This window comes from Zingiber officinale, chromosome 5A, assembly GCF_018446385.1.
Source record: "Zingiber officinale cultivar Zhangliang chromosome 5A, Zo_v1.1, whole genome shotgun sequence".
NCBI lineage: Eukaryota > Viridiplantae > Streptophyta > Magnoliopsida > Zingiberales > Zingiberaceae > Zingiber > Zingiber officinale.
The window spans coordinates 59,697,683-59,720,608 of record NC_055994.1 but is presented as its reverse complement, the minus strand read 5'-3'; the positions used below and the strand labels follow the sequence as shown (position 1 = coordinate 59,720,608).

At 41.1% G+C, this 22,926-nt stretch overlaps 1 non-coding gene and 1 pseudogene across 1 annotated transcript; one reads left to right on the top strand and one right to left on the bottom strand.

Moving 5' to 3' along the window:
• Window positions 1-2,282: 2,282 nt before the first annotated feature.
• LOC121979589 overlaps window positions 2,283-22,926 on the bottom strand; it is a 135,543-nt pseudogene continuing 114,899 nt past the window's right edge.
• LOC121983581 lies at window positions 11,440-11,545 on the top strand. The gene has a single exon (XR_006112616.1). It is a non-coding gene; the product is annotated as a small nucleolar RNA R71 (small nucleolar RNA).

The window sequence follows — 22,926 nt, the reverse complement described above, 5'->3', positions numbered from 1 at the left end:
CTATTGACAAATCCCTTGATACCTTATAGGCATCCACCATGGATGACCATAATGAGTTTCTTGGGAAGGATTTTAAAGCATACCTTATGAGGTCTCAGTTCTCTACACTCTCTCCAACTGAATGAAGACCGTTTAGGAGTTCCTTGAACCTCCCATGTAGAGAACTTACCGTTTCTCCCTCCTTCATTGTGAAATTTTGGAGTTGGTTTATCAAGAGATCTCTCTTTGCAATTCTTGAATTCTTGGTGCCTTCATTTAGCTCAATGAGCTTGTCCCATAAATCCTTGGCACTCTTGAAGGGTCCAACCTTGTTGAGTTGTTCCGAGCTTAATCCACATTGAAGAGTCACAATTGCCTTTGCATTTGCTTGAGCCTTCTTTTTTTGTTCAACAGTCCACCTTGATGATTCAAACATTCTTCCATTTTTAGTTGGCGCCGTGAATCCCTCCGTGATTGAGAACCACATGTCAATCTCGGTTATAGGATAGTGTTCCATACGGCTTTTCCAATATGCGAAATTACTGCCTTCATAGAATGGTGGTCGAGAAGTACTATGTCCCTCCTTCAAAGACATCTTGTAGCTCTTTTAACTTGTACTTTCTTGGCGATGAATCCTCAAAAGCAAACCAACGCTCTGATACCACTTGTTAGGATCGGTTGAGCTAGAGGGGGGGGGGGGTGAATGGATCACTTCGTTTTCTTGATCAACTTGATTTTGCGCAGTGGAAACTCGAAGGCAATGCTAACTCGGATATTTACTTGGTATCCACCTCCCCAAGGAGGTGACTAGTCCAAGGATCCACACCACTCACACTCTTCCACTATCAAAATCCTCCTTCTCGAAATTACACCGAAGGTGGAGAAACCTTACACGGTTACAACTCTCCCTCTCCAAAGTAAAGGATCACACTCACCACAATGAAGAAGAAAAGAAAGATTACAGGCTTTAGAAAGGCTTCTTCTTCGCTGAGTGAGATTTGAGAAAGTAGCGAGAGGGAGATTCTAAACTTGAGCACCTTTTGAAGATCTTGAGCACTTGAGAGAGTTGAGACCTTGGAGAGCAATGGAACAGTATCTCTTTGTTTTCTTGTCTCTTTTGTTTTTCTTCCATGCCTTTAAACGTTGAGAAAACTAGCCGTTTCTCACGTAGCCGTCGCTGTGAATCAATCGGAGTCATATTTGGATTGATTCATAAGTATTCGTTGGAAACCATCACGTCATGATCAACGACTTAGATTGCTTCACTTGAGTTTGAATCGATCGGTGCAATTCTTGAATCGATTCCGACCACTGCTCGTGAAATCGTAGCTTTGTAGATCGATCGGCTGATCGATCTAAGGGAAATCTATGCTTCGCATAGAGGCTTCCTGGATCGATCGATTGGATTGCCCCAATCGATCGGCTGATCGATCCAGAAGCATTCTGTGCTTCGCACAGAAGCTTCCTGGATCGATCGCTCGATCGATTGGATTTCCCCAATTGATCGGCTGATCGATCCAGAAGCACACTGTGCTTCGTGCAGAACCTTCCCAATTGATCGGCCGATCGATTGGCTTCCTTCCAATCGATCGACTGATCGATCCAGAGGCATTCTGCCTCACAGCCGTGTCTAAATCGATTTTCCAATCGATTTCGGATACGTGAGGGATCATGCATCCAGCTTTATGACCTGCAGGAACTTCTTTTGCCAAGAATCCGGTCGTCGACCTTCTTGGACTTCTCTTGCCTTGCATCCGGTCTTCCGACCTACAAGGATTCTTTTGCCAAGAATCCGGTCCTCGACCTTCTTAGACTTCTCTTGCTTTGCATCCAGTCTTCCGACCTGCAAGAACTTGTCCTGCAAACTCACACTGTATGTTAGATCCAACGTATTAACCTAAACTTAAATAATTGTCAATACATTGAAACTTCCAGGGCATGATTGCACCAACACACCCATCTCTAAAATGCATAGAAATGTTAAAATGCCGACCGGGAGGACTACATAAAAGAACAGAAGTGAAGCTTACCCCTGTAGCTTGCTGCATGTGGCCGTCAACCAGCTTGTCAAGTGGTATCATAGCTACGCGGGCTCGGTCGTCTGCCCGCATCTTAGCAAGGGGCCCCTTTATAGTGATCACGTGTTTAGGAGCCGTCGGCCGATCTGACTCAGCCATAAACGCCTCGGTGGGGAGGTGTAGGGTGGCCCTAATAGTGCGGCGCCGGTCGGGAGTCGTGTGAGCGGACGCCGAAGGATCGGAGGCCGGGTTGGACATTGTGGACAGAGTGCCCGAGCGACGGACTCAGCGGGGTACAAGAGGAAGGGAGCTGACCGGCACCGCTTCGATGGGGGCCGCGGGCGCATCCAGTTGAGAGGGGGTCCGGTCGAAGGAGAGCACCTCGACCGATGGCGCCTTGCCACGGGGAGATGTGGTGCCCGTCCGCTCGGACGCTTGCACTGTGGAGGTTGCTGAGCGGAGTGGCATCTCAACACGTCGTCTTTTCCTATCGAGCGGGAGCTCATCCTCCGGATCGGAGTCTTCCTCTCGAACGATCGGTTCCTTGCTAGAAGTTGCACCACCAGTCGCCTCCGCGGGCGAAGCCTGAGTGGCCGACTCCCCTGCATTTGTCTCGCTCTCACCCTCGTGAGAGCCGACTGGGGTGATGCCCAACTGCTCCATTTCCTTGGCCGCTACCGCCTCGAGTGCGGTCGCTTTTTTTTTCAAGATTCCGAACAGCACGGACTCCATTACGATGTTCGCTGCAAGGAAAAGAGAAGAAAATCAGTTAGAACTCAAGGCAAATGCACAAGTAAATTTCATACCAAAGTTGCTCGGGAGGGGGGGGGGGGTCCGGCTTGGACTCAAACCGAATATAGACATCACTCCTTCAGGTAGGAGCTTGTTGATGTCGAGCTTTAGACCGGCTAGCATATTCGCTACTCGGAGGTAGTCCGGTCGGGTTTTATACTTCTTCAGCTCGGGAGAGATGGGTGGTCCGACCTGCCATTTGGTCCGGAAAGGAAGCCGACCGGGGATACGAAGAAAAGAGTAGTTCTCTTTCCAATGTTTGTTGGAAGAGGGCAGTTTATCAAAAAAGACCAAACCAGGCTGAGCCTGAAACAGATAAGTGCCCGGCTCAGACTACTTGGGATAATAAAAATAATAGAAAACTTCCGGGCAGAGGGGAATGTTGTGTATCTTAAATAAGACCACAACTCCACACAGAAGGCGAAAAATGTTGGGAACCAATTGGGTGAGCGGAATGCCAAAGAAGTTACAAACTTCAACAATGAAGGGGTGGAGGGGAAACCGCAGACCAACTACGAATTGGTCGCGGAAAAGACAAAAGGCACCGCGCGGAGGTTTGTGCGGCCGAGCGGAAGGTGAAGGTAAAATCAGTTCGAAATCTGAAGGGATATCAAAAGCGTTTATCAGGCTCTCGACATCGCGCTGATCGAACTGCGACTCCATGGTGGTATACCATGGACCGAGAGCGGGGTCGGCGGGCTGAGAAGAGCTTGCCATCGTCGGAACAACGGAGGAGGCAGAAGTCGAAAGGAAAAGCAAAGGCGCGAGTGAGAAGATGAGCGAGACAGTACCCGAAAGACAAGAACGCGGCCAAGAACGAAAACACGGGAACCAACGAGAGAAAGGCAGAAGAACCTTACAGAAAAGATAATCGAAGGAAGAGGGCGAGGGGTCGCCGGAATGCCTGGGAATAAGATCACCTGAGCGAGGAGTGCAAGGAGAGGCTTCTGAGCACGTGAAGGCAAAGATGCGGCGGTGGAAGGCGGCGAAAGCCTTATAAGGGTAGACTCGATCCGCCCGAGCCGTCGGATGCAGGTCACATAACCCGAGGCCCGCATCCAACCGTCCATTTCAAACCGACGGACGTTGCATCAGGCGTGAGGCAGCGGTCGTACGATGACATCAACATCGCCACATGGCACTCTGTCAGAGGGAGGCATTTAATGAGCCCTATCACGAGGCAGAACCCGCGTGCTCAACCATAATGGCGGAGATTTGCACGCATTCCGAGAAGATCCCAAGGACATCATCATAGGCCAGTGGGGCAGCCCTCGGCAATTAGCCAACCGGCTCTATTCGACCCCATAGGGGCCGAGCGGGGGTATACTTTTGGGAGTGGCGGATCGGCTGTCGCTTGGCCAGACTCATAGTCCAGTAAGTCGGACTTAGTGCCTCCTTCGACTAGACTTGAGGGGGAGGCATGTGATCCGGTGGCAAGGACGGGGGATCACTCGTTGGTGGGATGTCAACGACACGTGGAGGTCAATGGTCAAGAGGGTCAATCCCAAGGTCGTGCCGAGCGGAGTGGCGGGCCGACCGAGCATCCGGCCAACTGGACATCTGGCCAAGGGTCTTCCAGACCGGACGAAAGACAGCCCGACCAGGGGTCGGGTTTCCGATGCTCAAGGTAAAAGGGTCTATGGGCCGGGCGGACAGGCCGCTTGGCCGAGTCGCAGGACAATAAGGCGTAATTCCATCTGAGCACATGAGCAGGGCCTCCCGGAGGCCATGAGCGCCGAGCGGCTGGTCCGCTCTGCCCGGGAACAGGTAAGAGTGCTAGGATACAAAAAGGACAACTAGTAACTTCGTCCTCGAGACACCTGCCGCCGACAAATAGCATGGTCGGTGGCAAGAGCGGACAGAGTATCGTACAGTGGAAGCTTCCACCGTCACATCCGGGATATGCTCGGACGATTACGGAATGACATCAGGCATTCTTTTCTAACACGACCTACTGAGATATGTTTGGGGGAGCATGCTGTTACGATCCGCAAGTGTACGGAAATGTCGTAAGTAATATAAAAGATTATCGTATCCACAGGGACTGGAATAAGCACTAGAAATGTCTCAATGCGAATTAGCTAAACAACTATCCAATCGTTTCAAATGCAAAGTGAAGGTAAACAAATATAATATTAAAGATCAACAAACAAGAGTTTAGTGTTTTGGGTTATGATAAAGGGAGATTCTAGGAGTTTCGGTTTCTTTGTAAGGTTTCTTGAATGTAAATGGTTCACCAATTCTTATCCCTCAATTGCCAAACACTTGTAGAAAGTTGCCGGTTCTCTCTTGCAATAGATAACCAGCTAAGGCCTGAGAAATGTATCTAAATATGATCAATTAGACGTGAACCTACATTGTCCTTACACAGAAGCGCACCTATTACTATGCCTTCCTCGGATATCAACATAGAAGCCCACAACTTATTAATCTATCAAGATACAGGAAACTAATCACAAAATCCATCCTACTCTCTTGAATATTCCTATTTCCTCTTCAAGATTATCTCTCAAACGTCTTTACACGGGCTTGCACCTGTCACGTGGATCCCTCGGATGATCGAGTGAGAGTTTATCTTTACAAAGTCCACAAGAAATCCAAACAATCAATCAAGAATGAGAATTAAGCACAAATAACCATCAATCATTCAAGATCTAATTGATACAAGCAAGAAAATGTCATTGAAACAAGAAAATGGCAAATCCATAAGAGATTACATCAATCCATCATACAAATACTCCCTTAATCCTAGAATACAAGATCTACTCCATGAATCGAGGAAGAATACCCGAAGAAATAAAGATTACAAGCATTTCTTAAATCCCCAATCCAAGAAACCAAGAAAAGGGGAAAGAGAAAACTTATCTACGAAGAAGCCTCGTCTTCGGATCTAATCCTCGCTCTGGAGTCGAAATCGTCAAGAACTCCCTTAAAATCGCCCAGAAATCCTCCCGAGAATGGGAGGAAACCACCAAATCCTGCCTTCTCCCAAAGGGGGAGAGATCCCCTTTCAATTCATGAAGGAAGGTTTAAATAGAGGAGGAAATCGGGCGCCACACGGCCCCACGACACGGCCGTGTGAGATTCACACGGCCATGTCTGCACGGCCGTGTGACTCCACACGGCCAGGACCCTACTGTTCTCTGGAAGTGCTACACGGCCGTGTGGTGCACACGACCACCACCTGCTTGGTCTCTGGAAACTTCACACGGCAGTGTGATGCACACGGCCACCACCTGCTTGGTCTCTGGAAACCTCACACGACCGTGTAGATGCACACGGCCATGTAAGACATCTGCTCTGATTTCTTCAAATCAAGACACGGCCGTGTGAGATTCACACGGCCATGTCCTCTTCCCTTCCTGTTAAGACTACACGACCATGTGTGGTACACGGCCTGATGCTCTCTCTCTTCAATTACTTCCAAGCTTGCCCGAGGACGCATAATCTTCACCAATTTCGACTCTTGTGTACAGAAAATGCACAAAAAGCAGATCTCCGAACCAAAAGAGTAAATATGCTAAAAGGAAAGCTGGAAGTATAAAAATGCATAGATCAAGCATGCTCAAAGTATGTAAATGTGCGTAAAAACATGCATAAAAGAGTATATAATCTACGCACATCACACCCCCAGACTTAAACCTTTGCTTGTCCTCAAGCAAAATGCTGCAGTCTAAATTCATATGTTCTACAACACATTCATAAAACCTAGTGCACTTTCCTAATTCTATCAAAAAGTTTCATTAACAAGCATGATCATGGAAACAAGTAAAGTATGGTTCAAGCATAAGAATCTTGTGCACAGTGTAAAAGTAACTCAACACCCTTCAAGTTTCAATCCATGTCCTAGTCAAGTCGTCATCAAATTTGAATTCCTAATGTTTCCAGTGAAAGACAAGTAACCAGTGATAGACACTTACTCACCATTCACTTGGTTCATATTTCTCAACTAACCCAAGGTCTCAAAGGTGTGCTCAATCTCAAGAGAAGCTAAGCAGTCATTTCCCCAGTAACCTAACTCGGTCTCAAAGGGGTGACTTGCTAGATTCCACTCATGACAACTGTTTTTTATATCCCTTATTTTTTTAAATTTTTTTTTATAAGTGTTTGCATTGTGCAAAACTTATTCACAAATGTACTTTTAGCACACATGTTGGGATATTTTGATTTTTCCAAATGAGCTTTAATGATTTGAGCCTCATCCAGTAACCAAAATGAAAGTTGAGAAATCACCATGGAAACCAAGTACTAAGCAAACAAGATGAATCATGACTATTTCAATGACATCAACTATTCAAGCATCAAGCACAAGTGTAGTGAAGATAAAATCCTTAAGGTTGAACCAAAACTAAAACTCATCACCATAAGATTCTTAGCTTATTAATGCTTCCCAAGATAGAAAAAGGAACTACACAAAGTTTACTACTAGCATCATTCGAACATCATGAATCAAGACAATAATCGTGCTAACATTTCACTTGAATCCAAGAAAGCATATAAGTGAAGATTTGATGTTCTCAAAAATTTTTTTGCCATGATTATTTCAAAAACAAGCAAAATAAAGCAACAAGCAATGAAAATAAGAACCAACATGAAAAACTAACAAAAACTAAAAACTGAAAACCAAACTAAACAGTACATGACACCCCCCCAGACATAAACTTTTCATCGTCCCGATGAAATCAATATGGTGGAGGAGGTGGAGGTGGACGAGGAAAAGGGGGTCTACGACGTGGTTGGCCAATAGGAAAACTAGGAAAACCTGGAATCTCACCCAAAGATCTATGATACTCATATAAAGCATCTACTTGTTGGCTAGTAAGTGTTATGCTCTGCATAAAATCTCTCATCCTAGCCTGATCAGTATCATAATCCTGCACAAACTCAGCCACTTGACCTTGAAAATTCCTTGTAAACTGAAAATGATTTTGTACCTCCCTAAACTGATCATCAGATAAAGAGAAGCGACCCTCCAACATTTTTCGTTGAGCATCTTGCTTCTCATGAAGTGATTCTAGAGACGTACGAAAATCTGAAAAATCAAACCTAGAAGATCCCGTGCCATATGCAAAAGAATGCCTAGCAGGGTCCATAAAACTAGAAGGCTGCGGGTGTCCAAATGACGAGGGCTCATGACGTGGCTCAGTGTCTCCAGGTATAGAAGGGTTATCCTCAAAATCTAACTCAGAAATTATCCAATTAGCCGGGTTACGAATAGTAGTTCGTTCAGGAAAAGGAAGGGGTAAAGGAGAACCACTCCTCCTAGGAAACGCGAAACCATTCTCATCCCGAACGATCATTTTCATAGCAAGACATGCATCAATGTCAATCATGTCATTACCATGAATTATTTCCAACCCATCAACATCAAGATTTAAATTATAAGCTATTCGGGTAATCAAACCACCAAAAACAATTGATCCCAATGATGCCCTAGCAGATCTTAATAAGGTTTGAACAAAATGAAATCCAGAATCAAATTCAACCTTATAAAGCATAGCCCATAAAGCATAAAACTCTATCTTTTTAACTACCCCATCACTCTCTCCCCTACCAAAAATAATTTTACTTATGACTCTATGTAGATACCTAAAGATGGGGTTTTGCATATTGGAGGCCTTAGCTCTTGAAGGCTCATAAGGTTGATCTAACCCAGTTATTGCATTCCAAAAATGATTCCAATTAAACCTTGGATCAAACCTACGAGGGCTCCCGGTGGTTAATCCAAAACAAGAATTAAAGTCACTAAATGTCCATAGAAATTCTTGATTCATTAGTCTAAATGAGATTTTTCCAAAATAATCATCTTCATTAGTAAAATGGACATCCAATGAACTTAAAAATTCCAAAACAAGACGAGGATATGTAGGCAAATGTGTGTACATAATATCACTCCAATCCAAAAACCCAATCATCAAATCTACATCTTCCCTAATTCCAAGCATATCAAGAACAGTTAGGTCCATATATCTAGTACACACTATCTTTCTATTGACAAGAATTGCAAATCTAGTTACTTGATCATCATTTCTTAACACAATATTGAATTCATTGTCATTACCTTCGTTGCGTGAAGTCCTTTTGCCTTTTCCCTTCACTGGTTGTTTTCCTTTGTCCCTTGATGGCTCCTCCTCTTTGTCCCCACTGGATCCACCACCTCTTTTGCGAAGTTTCTTCAAAATGTTGGACATATTAATGAGTTTAGATAGGGGAGGAATTATCTAGGGTTGGAAGAATGAAACTCAAAGAACAAAACTTCAAAGAGCAAAGATCTTAGGTTAGGAGAATGAAAAGTCCAAGTCTAAGAGAGGAAGAGAATCCAGATCTAAGAGATCTTGAGAGATTAGAGAGGAGTTTTTAAGAGATTGGGAGAGAAAGAGATGTTTTGGAGAGTTGGGGGTGTGCGGAACACGGCCAAGATCTGGCCGTGTGAGGTAGAAAGAACACTTTAATAGCTCCCCTACACGGGCCGTGCAGATCCACACGGCCTCCCCCTCTTCTTTCACCGGTTTCCTCGCACGGCCGTGTCTGGGACACGGCCTCTCCATTTTTCTTCTCGGGACTCTTTACACGGCCGTGTTTGAGACACGGCCCAGACCCTTTTCTCCTCGGGAAATCCTACACGGTCGTGTCTGGATGACACGGCCCAAGCACTTCCCTTCTCTGCAACTTTTGCCTGGCCGTGTATAGCACACGACCGGGCTCTGTTTTGCACCTAACCTGAAAACAAAATCAAAAGAACGCATCAAACTAAAAGAAATTAAAATACAAATCCAAACTAACTAAAAGAACCCTTGGGTTGCCTCCCAAGAAGCGCTTGTTTAAGGTCTTTAGCTCGACCAAACTTGATCATTCACTTCTTTTCCTCGCCCTTGGAGGACAGATATACTTTTCATTTTTGTTGGGAGATCTTCTCCCAACATCTTCCACCACATTGTCTCCTTCATTTGGTGGCCTTCCATGAGGATGGAAATTCCATTCCTCAAGTTTATAAATGCTTGTCCTGCTACAAGCATTTAAAAGAGACGAGACATGGTTAGAGGTATTAGATAAATCATATTCCAACCTTTCCTTACCAATTACCAAATAAAGCTTATGATTTTTAACATCAATTATAGCTCCAGCTGTAGCAAGGAAAGGTCTTCCTAATATGATAGGAATCCTAGGGTCCTCTTCCATGTCCAACACAACAAAATCTGTGGGAATAACATTTCCATCCACCTCTACTGGCACATCTTCTATAATACCCAAAGGGTACCTGCAGGAATGATCGGCAAGTTGAAGTGCCATAGTAGTAAGTTTAATGTTTTTGAGACCTAATTTATTACAAATTGAATAGGGAATGAGGCTAACACTTGCCCCCAAATCACAAAAAGCTTTTTCAAAAAATTCTTTTCCTATGCTGCAAGGAATATAAAAGCTCCCTGGGTCCTTTAGTTTTGGGGAAGTGTTCTTCTCAAAAATAGCACTACATTCCTCACTAAGCGCAATGATCTCAACCTCTCCTCTTCTTCTCTTGTTTGACATGAGATCCTTCAGGAATTTGGCAAATCTAGGCATTTGAAGAATAGCATCAATAAGAGGTACCTCTACACAAATTTCCTTAACTTTTTCTAAAAATTTGCCAAATTCTTCATCTTTCTTGAGCATTGTAAATCTTTGAGGAAAAGGGACAGCTTTGCTCTGATGGTTCAGTGGAAGAGTCTCTTCAACCTCAATGGTACTCTCCTCATTAGCTTGAATTCGATTTGATATAGGAGGAGAGAGCTCTTCTTCTTTTTGTATCCCTTTTGGAGCAGTCACTTGGGAGTCTCCCAAGGTCCGTCCGCTCCTAAGCTCAATTCTATTGCAATGCTCCATAGGATTCACATCAGGTTTTCCTGGAAGTTGTCCTGGTGCTCTGGATGATGAGGAAGCTAGTTGGGCAATTTGACTATCCTGGACATTTTGATGCTTTTCAGAATTATCCATTCTCTGAATGAGCTTTGCTAAATCTTGCTTCATTTCATTCTGACTTGAGATAATTTCTTCAAGCATCTTTTCAATATTTGACTTTGGTAAGCCTTGAGAAGATAGATGTTGAAAATTTTGTTGCCCAGCTTGAAAATTTGGTCTTGCCCCCATAGATGGTCCTTGATCTTGATTATTTCTGTAAGAAAAATTGGGATGGCTCTTCCATCCAGGGTTATAAGTATTTGAGTATGGGTTGTTCTGCCTTTGATTGTAACTCATGATTGCATCACATTGTTCTAGTTGATTGATTTGTGCAGTGATAGCTCCCAATTGACATGAGTCATTTGAATACTCTGAACTCCCACATACTTCACAAGATGTACTAATAGCATTGACCATATTAGCACTAGTCCCCATATTCTCAAATTTCTTTGTAAGAGCATCCAATTTTGCAGACAAAAGAGTGACCGCATCTACATCAAACTTCCCTGATGCTTTAATTGTTGGGTTTACAGAAGAATAGCCACCACTTCTTTCATTTGCCCATTGATGATGATTTTGTGCTACACTGTCAATAATTTCTTCAGCTTCATCTAAACTTTTATTCATAAGTGCCCCTCCAGCAGCTGAATCAAGGGACACTTTGGTATGATAGTTGATACCATTATAAAAAGTGTGCAACACTAACCATCTTTCCAACCCATGATGTGGGCATTGTCTGAGCATACTATTATATCTATCCCATGCTTCAAAAAGAGATTCTGAGTCAGTTTGCTTGAAGCTTGCAATTAAATTCCTCATATGAGCGATTTTGCTTGGTGGATAGAATTTATCAAGAAACTGTTGCTCACACTGCTCCCAAGTGGTGATGCTATTAGGGGCCAAAGAATTCAGCCATTGCTTTGCCCTATCTCTTAGAGAAAACCCAAATAATAATAATCTAACTGCATCTGAAGGAACTCCATTCATTTTCATGGTACCACATATTTCATAAAAGACCTCTAAGTGTTGATTGGGGTCTTCATGAGGTCCTCCACCAAATTGGTTCTGCTGCACCATAGATATAATTGCGGGTTTGATCTCAAAGTTATTAGCTTCCACTGAAGGTCTTGAAATACTAGATCGAAAACCTCTTGCATAAGGTGCTGCATAATCCTTAAGTGGTCTATTCGCCATGTTCAAATGTTCTTGTTCTTCAATTTGTCTTTGCAGAATTCTTCTTTTATGGAAAGTTTTGTCAATCTCAGGGTCAAAAGGAAAGAATTCCCCTGTAAAGTTAGATCTTTGCATACACAAGAATAAGATAGCAAATGACAATTCAACATAAAAAGAAAATTAAAAGAATAAAAAAATACAGAATTGAATTTGTACAAAAAGAATTAACAAGAAGTAAAAGTTATACAAGAAAGTAAAAACAAAAATCTAATGATTAGTTACAACTATGCAATATGAAAGGAAAACAAATGTTATGTTTAGTCTAACTCAATTGATAATTCCTAATGTTATAGCGCAGTCCCCGGCAACGGCGCCAAAAACTTCTTATGATCCGCAAGTGTACGGAAATGTCGCAAGTAATATAAAAGATTATCGTATCCACAGGGACTGGAATAAGCACTAGAAATGTCTCAATGCGAATTAGCTAAACAACTATCCAATCGTTTCAAATGCAAAGTGAAGGTAAACAAATCTAATATTAAAGATCAACAAACAAGAGTTTAGTATTTTAGGTTATGATAAAGGGAGATTCTAGGAGTTTCGGTTTCTTTGTAAGGTTTCTTGAATGTAAATGGTTCACCAATTCTTATCCCTCAATTGCCAAACACTTGTAGAAAGTTTCCGGTTCTCTCTTGCAATAGATAACCGGCTAAGGACTGAGAAATGTATCTAAAAATGATCAATTAGACGTGAACCTACGTTGTCCTTACACAGAAGCGCACCTATTACTATGCCTTCCTCAGATATCAACATAGAAGCCCACAACTTATTAATCTATCAAGATACAGGAAACTGATCACAAAATCCATCCTACTCTCTTGAATATTCCTATTTCCTCTTTAAGATTATCTCTCAAACGTCCTTACACGGGCTTGCACCTGTCACGTGGATCCCTCGGATGATAGAGTGAGATTTTATCTTTACAAAGTCCACAAGAAATCCAAACAATCAATCAAGAATGAGAATTAAGCACAAATCACCATCAATCATTCAAGATCTAATTGATACAAGCAAGAAAATGTCATTGAAACAAGAAAATGGCAAATCCATAAGAGATTACATCAATCCATCATACAAATACTCCCTTAATCTTAGAATACAAGATCTACTCCATGAATCGAGGAAGAATACCCGAAGAAATAAAGATTACAAGAATTTATTAAATCCCCAATCCAAGAAACCAAGAAAAGGGGAAAGAGAAAACTTATCTACGAAGAAGCCTCGTCTTCGGACCCAATCCTCGCTCCGGAGTCGAAATCGTCAAGAACTCCCTTAAAATCGCCCAGAAATCCTCCCGAGAATGGGAGGAAACCACCAAATATTGTCTTCTCCCAAAGGGGGAGAGATCTCCTTTCAATTCATGAAGGAAGGTTTAAATAGAGGAGGAAATCGGGTGCCACATGGCCCCACGACACGGCCGTGTGAGATTCACACGGCCATGTCCAGTTCCCTCTCTGCCAAAGCTGCACGGCCGTGTGACTCCACACGGCCAGGACCCTACTGTTCTCTGGAAGTGCTACACGGCCGTGTGGTGCACACGGCCACCACCTGCTTGGTCTCTGGAAACTTCACACGGCAGTGTGATGCACACGACCACCACCTGCTTGGTCTCTGGAAACCTCACACGGCCGTGTAGATGCACACGACCATGTAAGGCATCTGCTCTGATTTCTTCAAATCAAGACACGGCCGTGTGAGATTCACAGGGCCATGTCCTCTTCCCTTCCTGTTAAGACTACACGGTCATGTGTGGTACACGGCCTGATGCTCTCTCTCTTAAATTACTTCCAAGCTTGCCCGAGGACGCATAATCTTCACCAATTTCGACTCCTGTGTACAGAAAATGCACAAAAAGCAGATCTCCGAACAAAAGAGTAAATATGCTAAAAGGAAAGCTGGAAGTATAAAAATGCATAGATCAAGCATGCTCAAAGTATGTAAGTGTGAGTAAAAACATGCATAAAAGAGTATATAATCTACGCACATCACATGCACGCCTCGAGAAGCGTGCCCGCACCTCCCCGGGGTCCTATATAAGGACCCTCAGACTTCGACGGAGGTATGCAATTCTTATCACTGTAGCCACAGTAACGTTGCCTTATTCTTCTTCTTTGCTGCCTGACTTGAGCGTCGGAGGGTCGTCGCTGGGAAACCCCTCCCGGCTTGGCTTCTTTGTAGGTCCGCCGGAGATCCACATCACTAGTCGAAGACAGCGGAGAGCACCACGTCCCAAGCGTCCATCGACTCATCGCTCGGACAGGATGATACATAAAAATCATAAATTTACAGAAAGTTACAAAACTGATATTTTTCATAAAAATACAAAAGAAACTCGTACACGCTTCACACGTGGCTCTGATACAACTGTTGGGTTTTTCGGGCTGTAAAAACTGCTTTTTGCATTGCGGAAACCCTGAATCCCATGCCACCGGATCCGTGCAAAGTTATAAAACAAAAATTTTCTACGTGTATGAGTTTCTCTAACCTAGATCTACAAAGAAAAAGAGATTACCCTTGATGCGATGCCCGTATGTCAACTTGATATCTCTATATCCATGACTTGTGAGATCAAGTCATCGAGTTGACCTACATGCTAGTCTCGTCGCATTAACATTGTCCCTGAATGTTAATATTTGACTAGGAATGATTAAGAGTAGTGTTCCCTATATCATCTCACTATTGATTCAACCAATCGATTGATATAGGTAAGAACCTTCTACTCAAGGACGCTATTATACTTAGTTATTTGGCACCAATACAAGTAAGTATAATAACCATAAACAAATGCCTTTATATATATACATAAGAATATGATACAAGGAGTCCATACAACAATCATCAAATGATTGGCTCTAGGGCTCTAACTAACACCATGTTATCTACTATATAAATTAATTGAACAATTACATTTAACAAATAAATGTAGATATTGACCAATGTGATTCTTTTATTTCAAAATAAATATTTATAGAAAAGCTAGGCTTTTAGTATATACTTTAACACTATTTATTAGGATGATGATGTCCCCTTGAGGAGCTCATAAGGATTGTCATGTAAACCCTACAGGTGGACTTAGTTCCGACATGACAATGAAGTTGAGTGGTACTACTCTTGGAGCTAGATATTAATTAAGTGATTTCTCAGTAACTCATTTAATTAATGGACATTCGATATCTTAAACACAGGGAGATTAACACACTCATGATAAGAAGGAGCCCATAATGTAATATGGGATTGGTGCGGTAGTTTAATAATAACTCTTTAGTGGTATGAGTTATTATTGATGAACTTGAGTTGGGTGTTCGGGACGAACACAGGAAGTTCAAGCTCATAAGGAGGCCAAAACCAATTCCTCCTCTAGGTTCCTATTGTAGCCTCTATGTATAAAGCCTCGCATCCACCCAAGTCATCCTTATAGCCGGCCACATCCTTGCTTGGTGCCCAAGCAAGGGGCCGGCCACCCCTTGCTTGGTGTCCAAGCAAGGGGCCAACCAAGATGGGTTTAAAAGTAGGTTTTTAATTTTTTAAATCTTTCATTTTGTAGTCATCTACAATGTTTTAAAAGAGAGATTTTAAATTTTAAAAACTTTCCTTTTTTGAAGTCATCCACATGGTTTTAAAATAGAGTTTTAAATTTAAAAAATCTTTCCTTTGTAGCCATCTACAATGGTTTAAAAGAGAGATTTTATTTTTTTAAAACTTTCCTTTTTTGTAACCATGATTTAAAAGAGAGGTTTTAATTTTAAAAATCTTTCCTTTTTGTAGCCATCTACAATGTTTAAAAGAGGAATTTTTAATTTTAAAACTTTCCTTTTGTAGCCATGCACAATAGGAAATTTAAAAGAGAGATTTTAATTATTGTTAAAATCTTTACTTTTTAGCCATTACCAAGGATTATAAAAGAGGATAGATGGTACCTTAGAGGAAATAATCATCTACACAATTTCTATTCCCTTCTATTCTCCTTGTGGCCGACCCCCTCGTATTCTTAATCTCCCCTTGCTTTCTCACCTAAGGCTGGCGACATCAAGAGGCTTCAACCATCATGTGGCTAGCTGGTTGCAAGAAAGAAAGAAGAACAAGAGGTGGTGTTCCTAGCTTTGATCCCTTGGTGGCCGAAAGTCTTGGAAGAAAGAAGGACTTGGGTGGTTTTTGCGTCTTGGTAGATCGTCACCCACATGACATCCAAGAGGAGGAGAGGAATACAGCAGAAGATCAAGAGGTCTTTAAGCTACAAAGAAAGGTATAACTAGTTAATTGTTTCCGCTGTGTACTAGTTTATTTTTCCTTTGTATGGATCCTGAAGTACCAACACAAGAGGCTAGCGATCTTGTGCTTTGATTGAGGTCTCTGTAGTTTAACCTAAGGTTTAATGTAAGGAATTTAAATATTCAATTTCTTTGAAAGGCTTTGACTAGAAAGTGGTGGATGATCCAATACCCAAGAAGGCCGAGTGCCTCGCCAACGACTTGGAAGTCAATCCTTGAAATAGATATTTAATCAACTTCTGTAACATGGTTTAACTTCTGATGAACACATGGGTTAAACTTGGATTAATAATGTTAAGTTTCATTTGCAATCCAAGTTTAACTTCTGAAAAGCACATGGGTTGCTAGGAAAAGTTCTGTGCTTGTACAAATTTTTGTATAGGGGAAACCGAACAGAATTTCGAGTAGCGTCAACAATTGGTATCAGAGCTAGTTTTCTGCCTCTGTGTGTTTGGTGTTCAGTTAAATTATACACTTTTCATACATAAATTTAGGCAGGATAATAATAGGATGTGCAAATAGATTAACTCTGTGGTTGCAGGCATCCTAGTTCTGACTTTTATGGCCCTATTGTGTTTGTGTGTGATTTGGACCCTCGGGCATGTCGAGGGTATTTTATGTGTGTGCATGATTGTAATTATTAAATACAGCAGCAGCTGTATTAGTTTTAGGATTTTACATTCTGTTCGATTTAGATTACATGTACATTCCCTTGTGGAATATAGGATCAATAAATGTAAATTTTTTTTTTGTTGCGGATCGTATCCTTACGAGGCGTGGTGCTATTTGAGGACCAGAGGCACAGTGGAAAAGGAAGCAAGATAGACACGATGACATGACCCATTGGTGATGGCTAGGGTTGGTCGCACACAGAGGACAACTATGGATGAGGCTATAATAGTTGGAAAATTACTTTTCATATTTATTGCCTTTTATGTTGTTTATATCTGGTATGTGTGTGTGCATGTTAAAATTCCTCATTTTAAATAACTAAGTGGGAGAGGAATTATTTAAATTCCACAGTCTCCATTACTGGTTTGTAAGTGATGCATTCAATCTTGCGCGTTGACTTTGAGTGTCTTCCTCCACATCAGATGAGTTTATTTGCAGATCACTAGATCAAACTCCCTTTATGGATGATTGTAGGAAATTATTTAGGTTTGTGTGATCTTCTCCATCTGAAGGGGCACAATCCTATTTAATGGACTAAGTATCAAGTAATGGTATACACTTATGCGCATTTAATAGTATCCTCCCCATAGGAGTCACTACTATTATTTGTGTGACCGAAGAAAAATCAACTATTAATTTTATTTGTCATAAAGTTAGGTTGACAAGATAATAAAATTAATGGGTAATACCCCCTCTTACAAATGTTTGAATTTGTATACGTACACACTATCGTGGCATACAAAATTCACGGTGCTTTGAGGAGTTGGTGAATTTAAATGATATTGTTTGAGGAATCAATATTATTTTAAATTCTAAAGTTTTGACCAAATATTTTGTGATTCTTAGGATTTCAAATGGCTTTCAATCCTCTTGTTGTTATATTGAAAGAAAACATACTTACTGATCCCAATTACATTGATTGGAAACAAAACTTGGGCATTGTCTTAACTGCTGAAGGTTATAAGTTCGTACTTTTTGAGATCTGTCCAAGCCTGCCTAATAGTGATTCTAGTGAAGAGGAGATTGAGTATCATAAGAAATGGGTCAGGGCAGATGAGATGGCGCGGTGTTAGATTTTGGCTTCTATGTTAAATGTGTTGCAACATCAACATCGGGCCATGCCTACCGCTTATGACATGATGCACAATCTCAAGGAACTCTTCGGACACCAGAATCGAGTTGCTAGGCAGGAGGAGGCTATGAGAAACTTGATGACGACCACCATGACTGAGGGGACACCCGTAAGGATCATATCCTCAAAATGATGACTCTTTTGAATGAGATGAAAGTCCTCGGAGCAAAAATCGATGGGGAAACCCAAGTCGATATCATTCTCCAAATGCTACTTAAAAGTTTTGAGCAGTCCCGCTTGAACTACAACATGAACAAAAGGGTTTATTAGTTGGCGGAACTTCTAATAGGACTTCAAGCAACAGAAGGGATATTTTGTCAAAGTTCTTAAATTCACATTGCTGAAAATGTTTCTGCTTCTAAGCCGAAAGGCAGAAAGAAGAAAAAAACAAGTTGGTTCAGCAAAGAAAATGAATTGATCTCTAGGGACTGGGTCGCATGCAAGTGTGAAGAAGCCGAAGGGCAAGTGCTTCACATGAAAGAAGTCTGGACATTGGAAAGTGGATTGTCATCATAGAAAGGAGAACAATAAACGTATATCTTATTCTCTAGTGGTTGAAACCTGTTTAGTGGTGTTATCTACCGGTACCTGGTGTGTAGATACGGGAGCCACTGATCATGTCTGCAATACATTGTAGGGGTTCCAGGAAAATCAACGACTACATGAAGGGGAGATTACCGTCTACATGGGCAATGCTACAAAAGTGGCGGTTGTTACAGTGGGAGATATTTATTTATCTTTGATAGAAATAAAATATTGATTTTGAGAAATTGTCTTTACGTACCATGTTTTAGAAAGAACTTGATTTAAGTTTCTAAACTATTTATGGATGGATATTCTATTTCTTTTGATGACAAAGTAGTTGTCAAAAAAAATAGGGTAGTTATCTGTTCTGGTATGTTGGTTGGCAATTTGTGTACTCTAAATCCAATAACTCCCATGATATAACAAATGGAAATTAATAACACATCTTCTAATTCTAATAAGAGAAAGCAACCTTCGAAAATAAACCAAACATATCTTTGACATCTAAGGCTTGGTCATATTAACTCGAGTAGGATTCAAATGCTAATAGTTGATGGACCTTTGGGTTCATTAGTGGTGGAAAATTTTCCAACCTGCGAATCTTGCTTGGAAGGAAAAAATGACCAAGAGACCTTTTAAGGCCAAGGGGTATAGAGCCAAAGATATGTTGGAATTGGTTCATTCTAATTTGTGTGGACCTATGACTATCCATGCAAGAGGTGGTTTCAAATATTTTGTCTCTTTTATAGACAACTATTCGAGATACGGGTACATTTACTTGATGTGCCACAAGTCTAAGTGCTTTGAAAAGTTCAAAGAATACAAGGCTGATATGGAGAAACGTCATGGTAAAGGTATCAAGATACTACGGTCTGATCATGGTGGAGAGTACCTCTTAGGAGAGTTTAGGAGTTACTTATCAGAAGTTGGGATTCAATCCCAACTGTCTGCACCTGGTACACCCCAACAAAATGATGTGATAGAACGAAGGAATAGAACTCTTATGGAAATGGTTAGATCAATGATGAGTTATTCAGAATTACCAAATTCATTTTGGGGATGAGCTCTGGAAATGACAGTGTACATTCTGAACTTGGTACCTTCTAAGTCAGTAACCTCTACTCCCACAGAATTGTGGAATGGGCATAAGCCTAGTCTGAAACATATTTGGATTTGGGGTAGTCCAGCATATGTACTGAAGGGAGATACTGATAAGTTGGAATCACGTACAGAAGTTCACTTGTTTGTGGGTTATCCTAAAGGAACGAAAGGTGGTTTATTTTATAGTACTAAAAGATCAGAAGGTCATTGTTAGCACCAATGCCCGTTTTTTAGAAGCGGACTATGTAATGAACCACAAGCCCATGAGTAAAATTGCTCTTGAGGAAATAAGAGAAGACACATCTACTTTAGTACCAACGGTACATGATGAGATACCATAAGAAACTGCAACATGTGTCACAAATGATGCACAATTACAAGTAGTGCCTCGTCATAGTGGGAGGGTTGTTAGGCAACCTGATAGATTCATGTTTTTAAGAGAATCTTCAGACTTGATCCCTGGTGAACATGAACCTGATCCCTGGACATATGATGAAGCACTCCAAGATAAAGATGTAGCATCTTGGCAAAGTATAATGAACTCTGAAATAGAATCTATGTACTCTAATCAGGTCTGGGAGCTTGTAGAATCATCAAATGGTGTAAAAGCAATTGGATGTAAATGGGTCTACAAAAGAAAAAGAGGGACAGACGGGAAGGTGGAAACCTTCAAAGCAAGGCTTGTTGCAAAAGGGTATACTCAGAAAGAGGGAATCGATTATGAGGAAACCTTTTCACCGGTAGTTATGCTTAAGTCTATTCGGATTCTTTTATCTATTGCCGCTCATATAGATTATGAGATTTGGCAAATTGATGTCAAGATAGATTTCCTTAATAGAATTCTTGAAGAAAATATCCATATGAAGCAACCAGAGGAATTCATTGCGAAGGGCAAAGAACATCTTGTATGTAAGCTCAATCGGTCTATCTATGGACTGAAGCAAGCTTCGAGATCTTGGAACATCCGGTTTAATGAAGTGATCTAGTCTTATAGATTTATTTAGTGTCCAGATGAGTCTTGTGTATACAAGAAGAGTGACGGAAATGTGGTGATATTTCTTGTACTATATGTAGATGACATTTTTGCTCATTGGCAATAATGTCAAAGTGTTGTCAGATGTAAGGATATGGTTGTCCAAGTAGTTTGATATGAAGGATTTGGGTGAATGTGGACATATTCTTGGGATCAAAGTAATAAGGGATCGCAAGAAAAGAATGTTGTGCTTATCCCAAGCTTCATACATCGATACTATTCTAGCTCGTTTTAGCATGCAAAACTCCAAGAAAGGAAATAGAGGACATGAAGATAGTTCCTTATGCTTCGGCTGTAGGAAGACTAATGTATGCGATGCCATATACGAGATCGGATATCTGTTTTGCCATGTGCATGGTTAGTAGATATCAATGTAACCCAGGACAAGGACATTGGACTGTCGTAAAGCATATATTGAAGTACCTAAAAAGGACTAGAGATTATATGCTAGTTTACCAAGCAGATGATTTACTCCCTGTGGGTTACACGGATTCAGACTTCCAATCAAATAGGGACAATAGTAAGTCAACCTCAGGGTATGTGTTTACTTTGGGAGGTGGAGCCATAGCATGGAGGAGTGTTAAGTAGAAATGCGTTTTGGACTCCACCATGGAAACAGTATGTGGCAGCCTCTGAGGCAGCCAAAGAAGCTGTATGGCTTAGAAACTTCTAGATGGACTTAGATGTGATTCCTGGTTTCCCCAAAATGATCATAATTTATTGTGATAATAGTGGTGCAGTAGCAAACTCAAAGGAACCACAAGTTCATAAGGCAAGTAAACACATTGAGTGCAAGTACCACCAGATACGAGACATCGTAAAGCGAGGAGAAGTAGTTGTCGCCAAGATTGCATGAGAAGATAACCTAACAGATCCTTTCACTAAGGCCCTTCTGGTGAGAGCTTTTGATAAGCATGTTGAGGGGATAGGGATCAGATGTATGGCAGCATAGTCTTTTAGTATAAGTGGGAGATTGTTAGAATGTATACTAAAAGCCTAGCTTTTTGTATAAACATTTATTTTGAAATGAGAATTACATTGGTCAAATGCCTGCATTTAGTTAAATGTAGTTGTCCATTCAGTTTATATTATAGATAACATGGTGTGTGGTGTCACACAGAAGATCATGTTATCAGTTCCTTATAAATTATAAATAGAAGCTCACAACCAAGATGGATTGAGACAAACCATTGGAATGGTTGTAGTGTAATTTGGTACTAATTTATCTTGACTATAAAATTACACTAGTACACTATGTATGTGTGTATAGAGCAAGACCATTTGAGATTGTTCCTTTTATACTGACTGCATAAAAGAACAGAACCTCTATTATCATGGATGTGCGTACTCTTAATCCTGATATAATACAAGCACATGTACTTAGTATTTATTTCTTTAATTTATCAAAGGGTGAGATTTATTCGTTAAATCAATTGGACCGATAAGTTAAGAAATAATATTATTTATATGGTGTGTTGTTGATTATAGAAGGAAACTGTGTCCTATTTATTAGGATGATGATGCCCCATTGAGGACCTCATAAGGATTGTCATGTAAACTCTGCAGGTGGACTTAGTTCCGACATGATAATGAAGTTGAGTGGTACTACTCTTGGAGCTAGATGCTAATTAAGTGAGTTGTCAGTAACTCATTTTATTAATGGACATTTGATATCTTAAACACAGGGAGATTAACGCACTCATGATAAGAAGGAGCCTATAATGTAATATGGGATTGATGCGGTAGTTCAATAATAACTCTTTAATGGTATGAGTTATTATTGATGAACTTGAGTTGGGTGTTCAGGTTGAACACAGGAAGCTCAAGCTCATCAGGAGGCTAAAACCAATTCCTCCTCTAGGTCCCTGCTCTAGCCTCTATGTATAAAGCCTCGCATCCACCCAAGTCATCCTTATGGTCGGCCACATCCTTGCTTGGTGCCCAAGCAAGGGGTCGGCCACCCCTTGCTTGGTGTCCAAGCAAGGGGCCGGCCAAGATGGGTTTAAAAGTGGGTTTTTAATTTTTTAAATCATTCTTTTTTAGCCATCTACAATGTTTTAAAAGAGAGATTTTAAATTTTAAAAACTTTCATTTTTTGAAGCCATCCAAATGGTTTTAAAAGAGGGGTTTAAATTTAAACAATCTTTCCTTTTGTAGCCATCTACAATGGTTTAAAAGAGAGATTTTATTTTTGTTAAAACTTTCCTTTTTTGTAACCATGATTTAAAATAGAGGTTT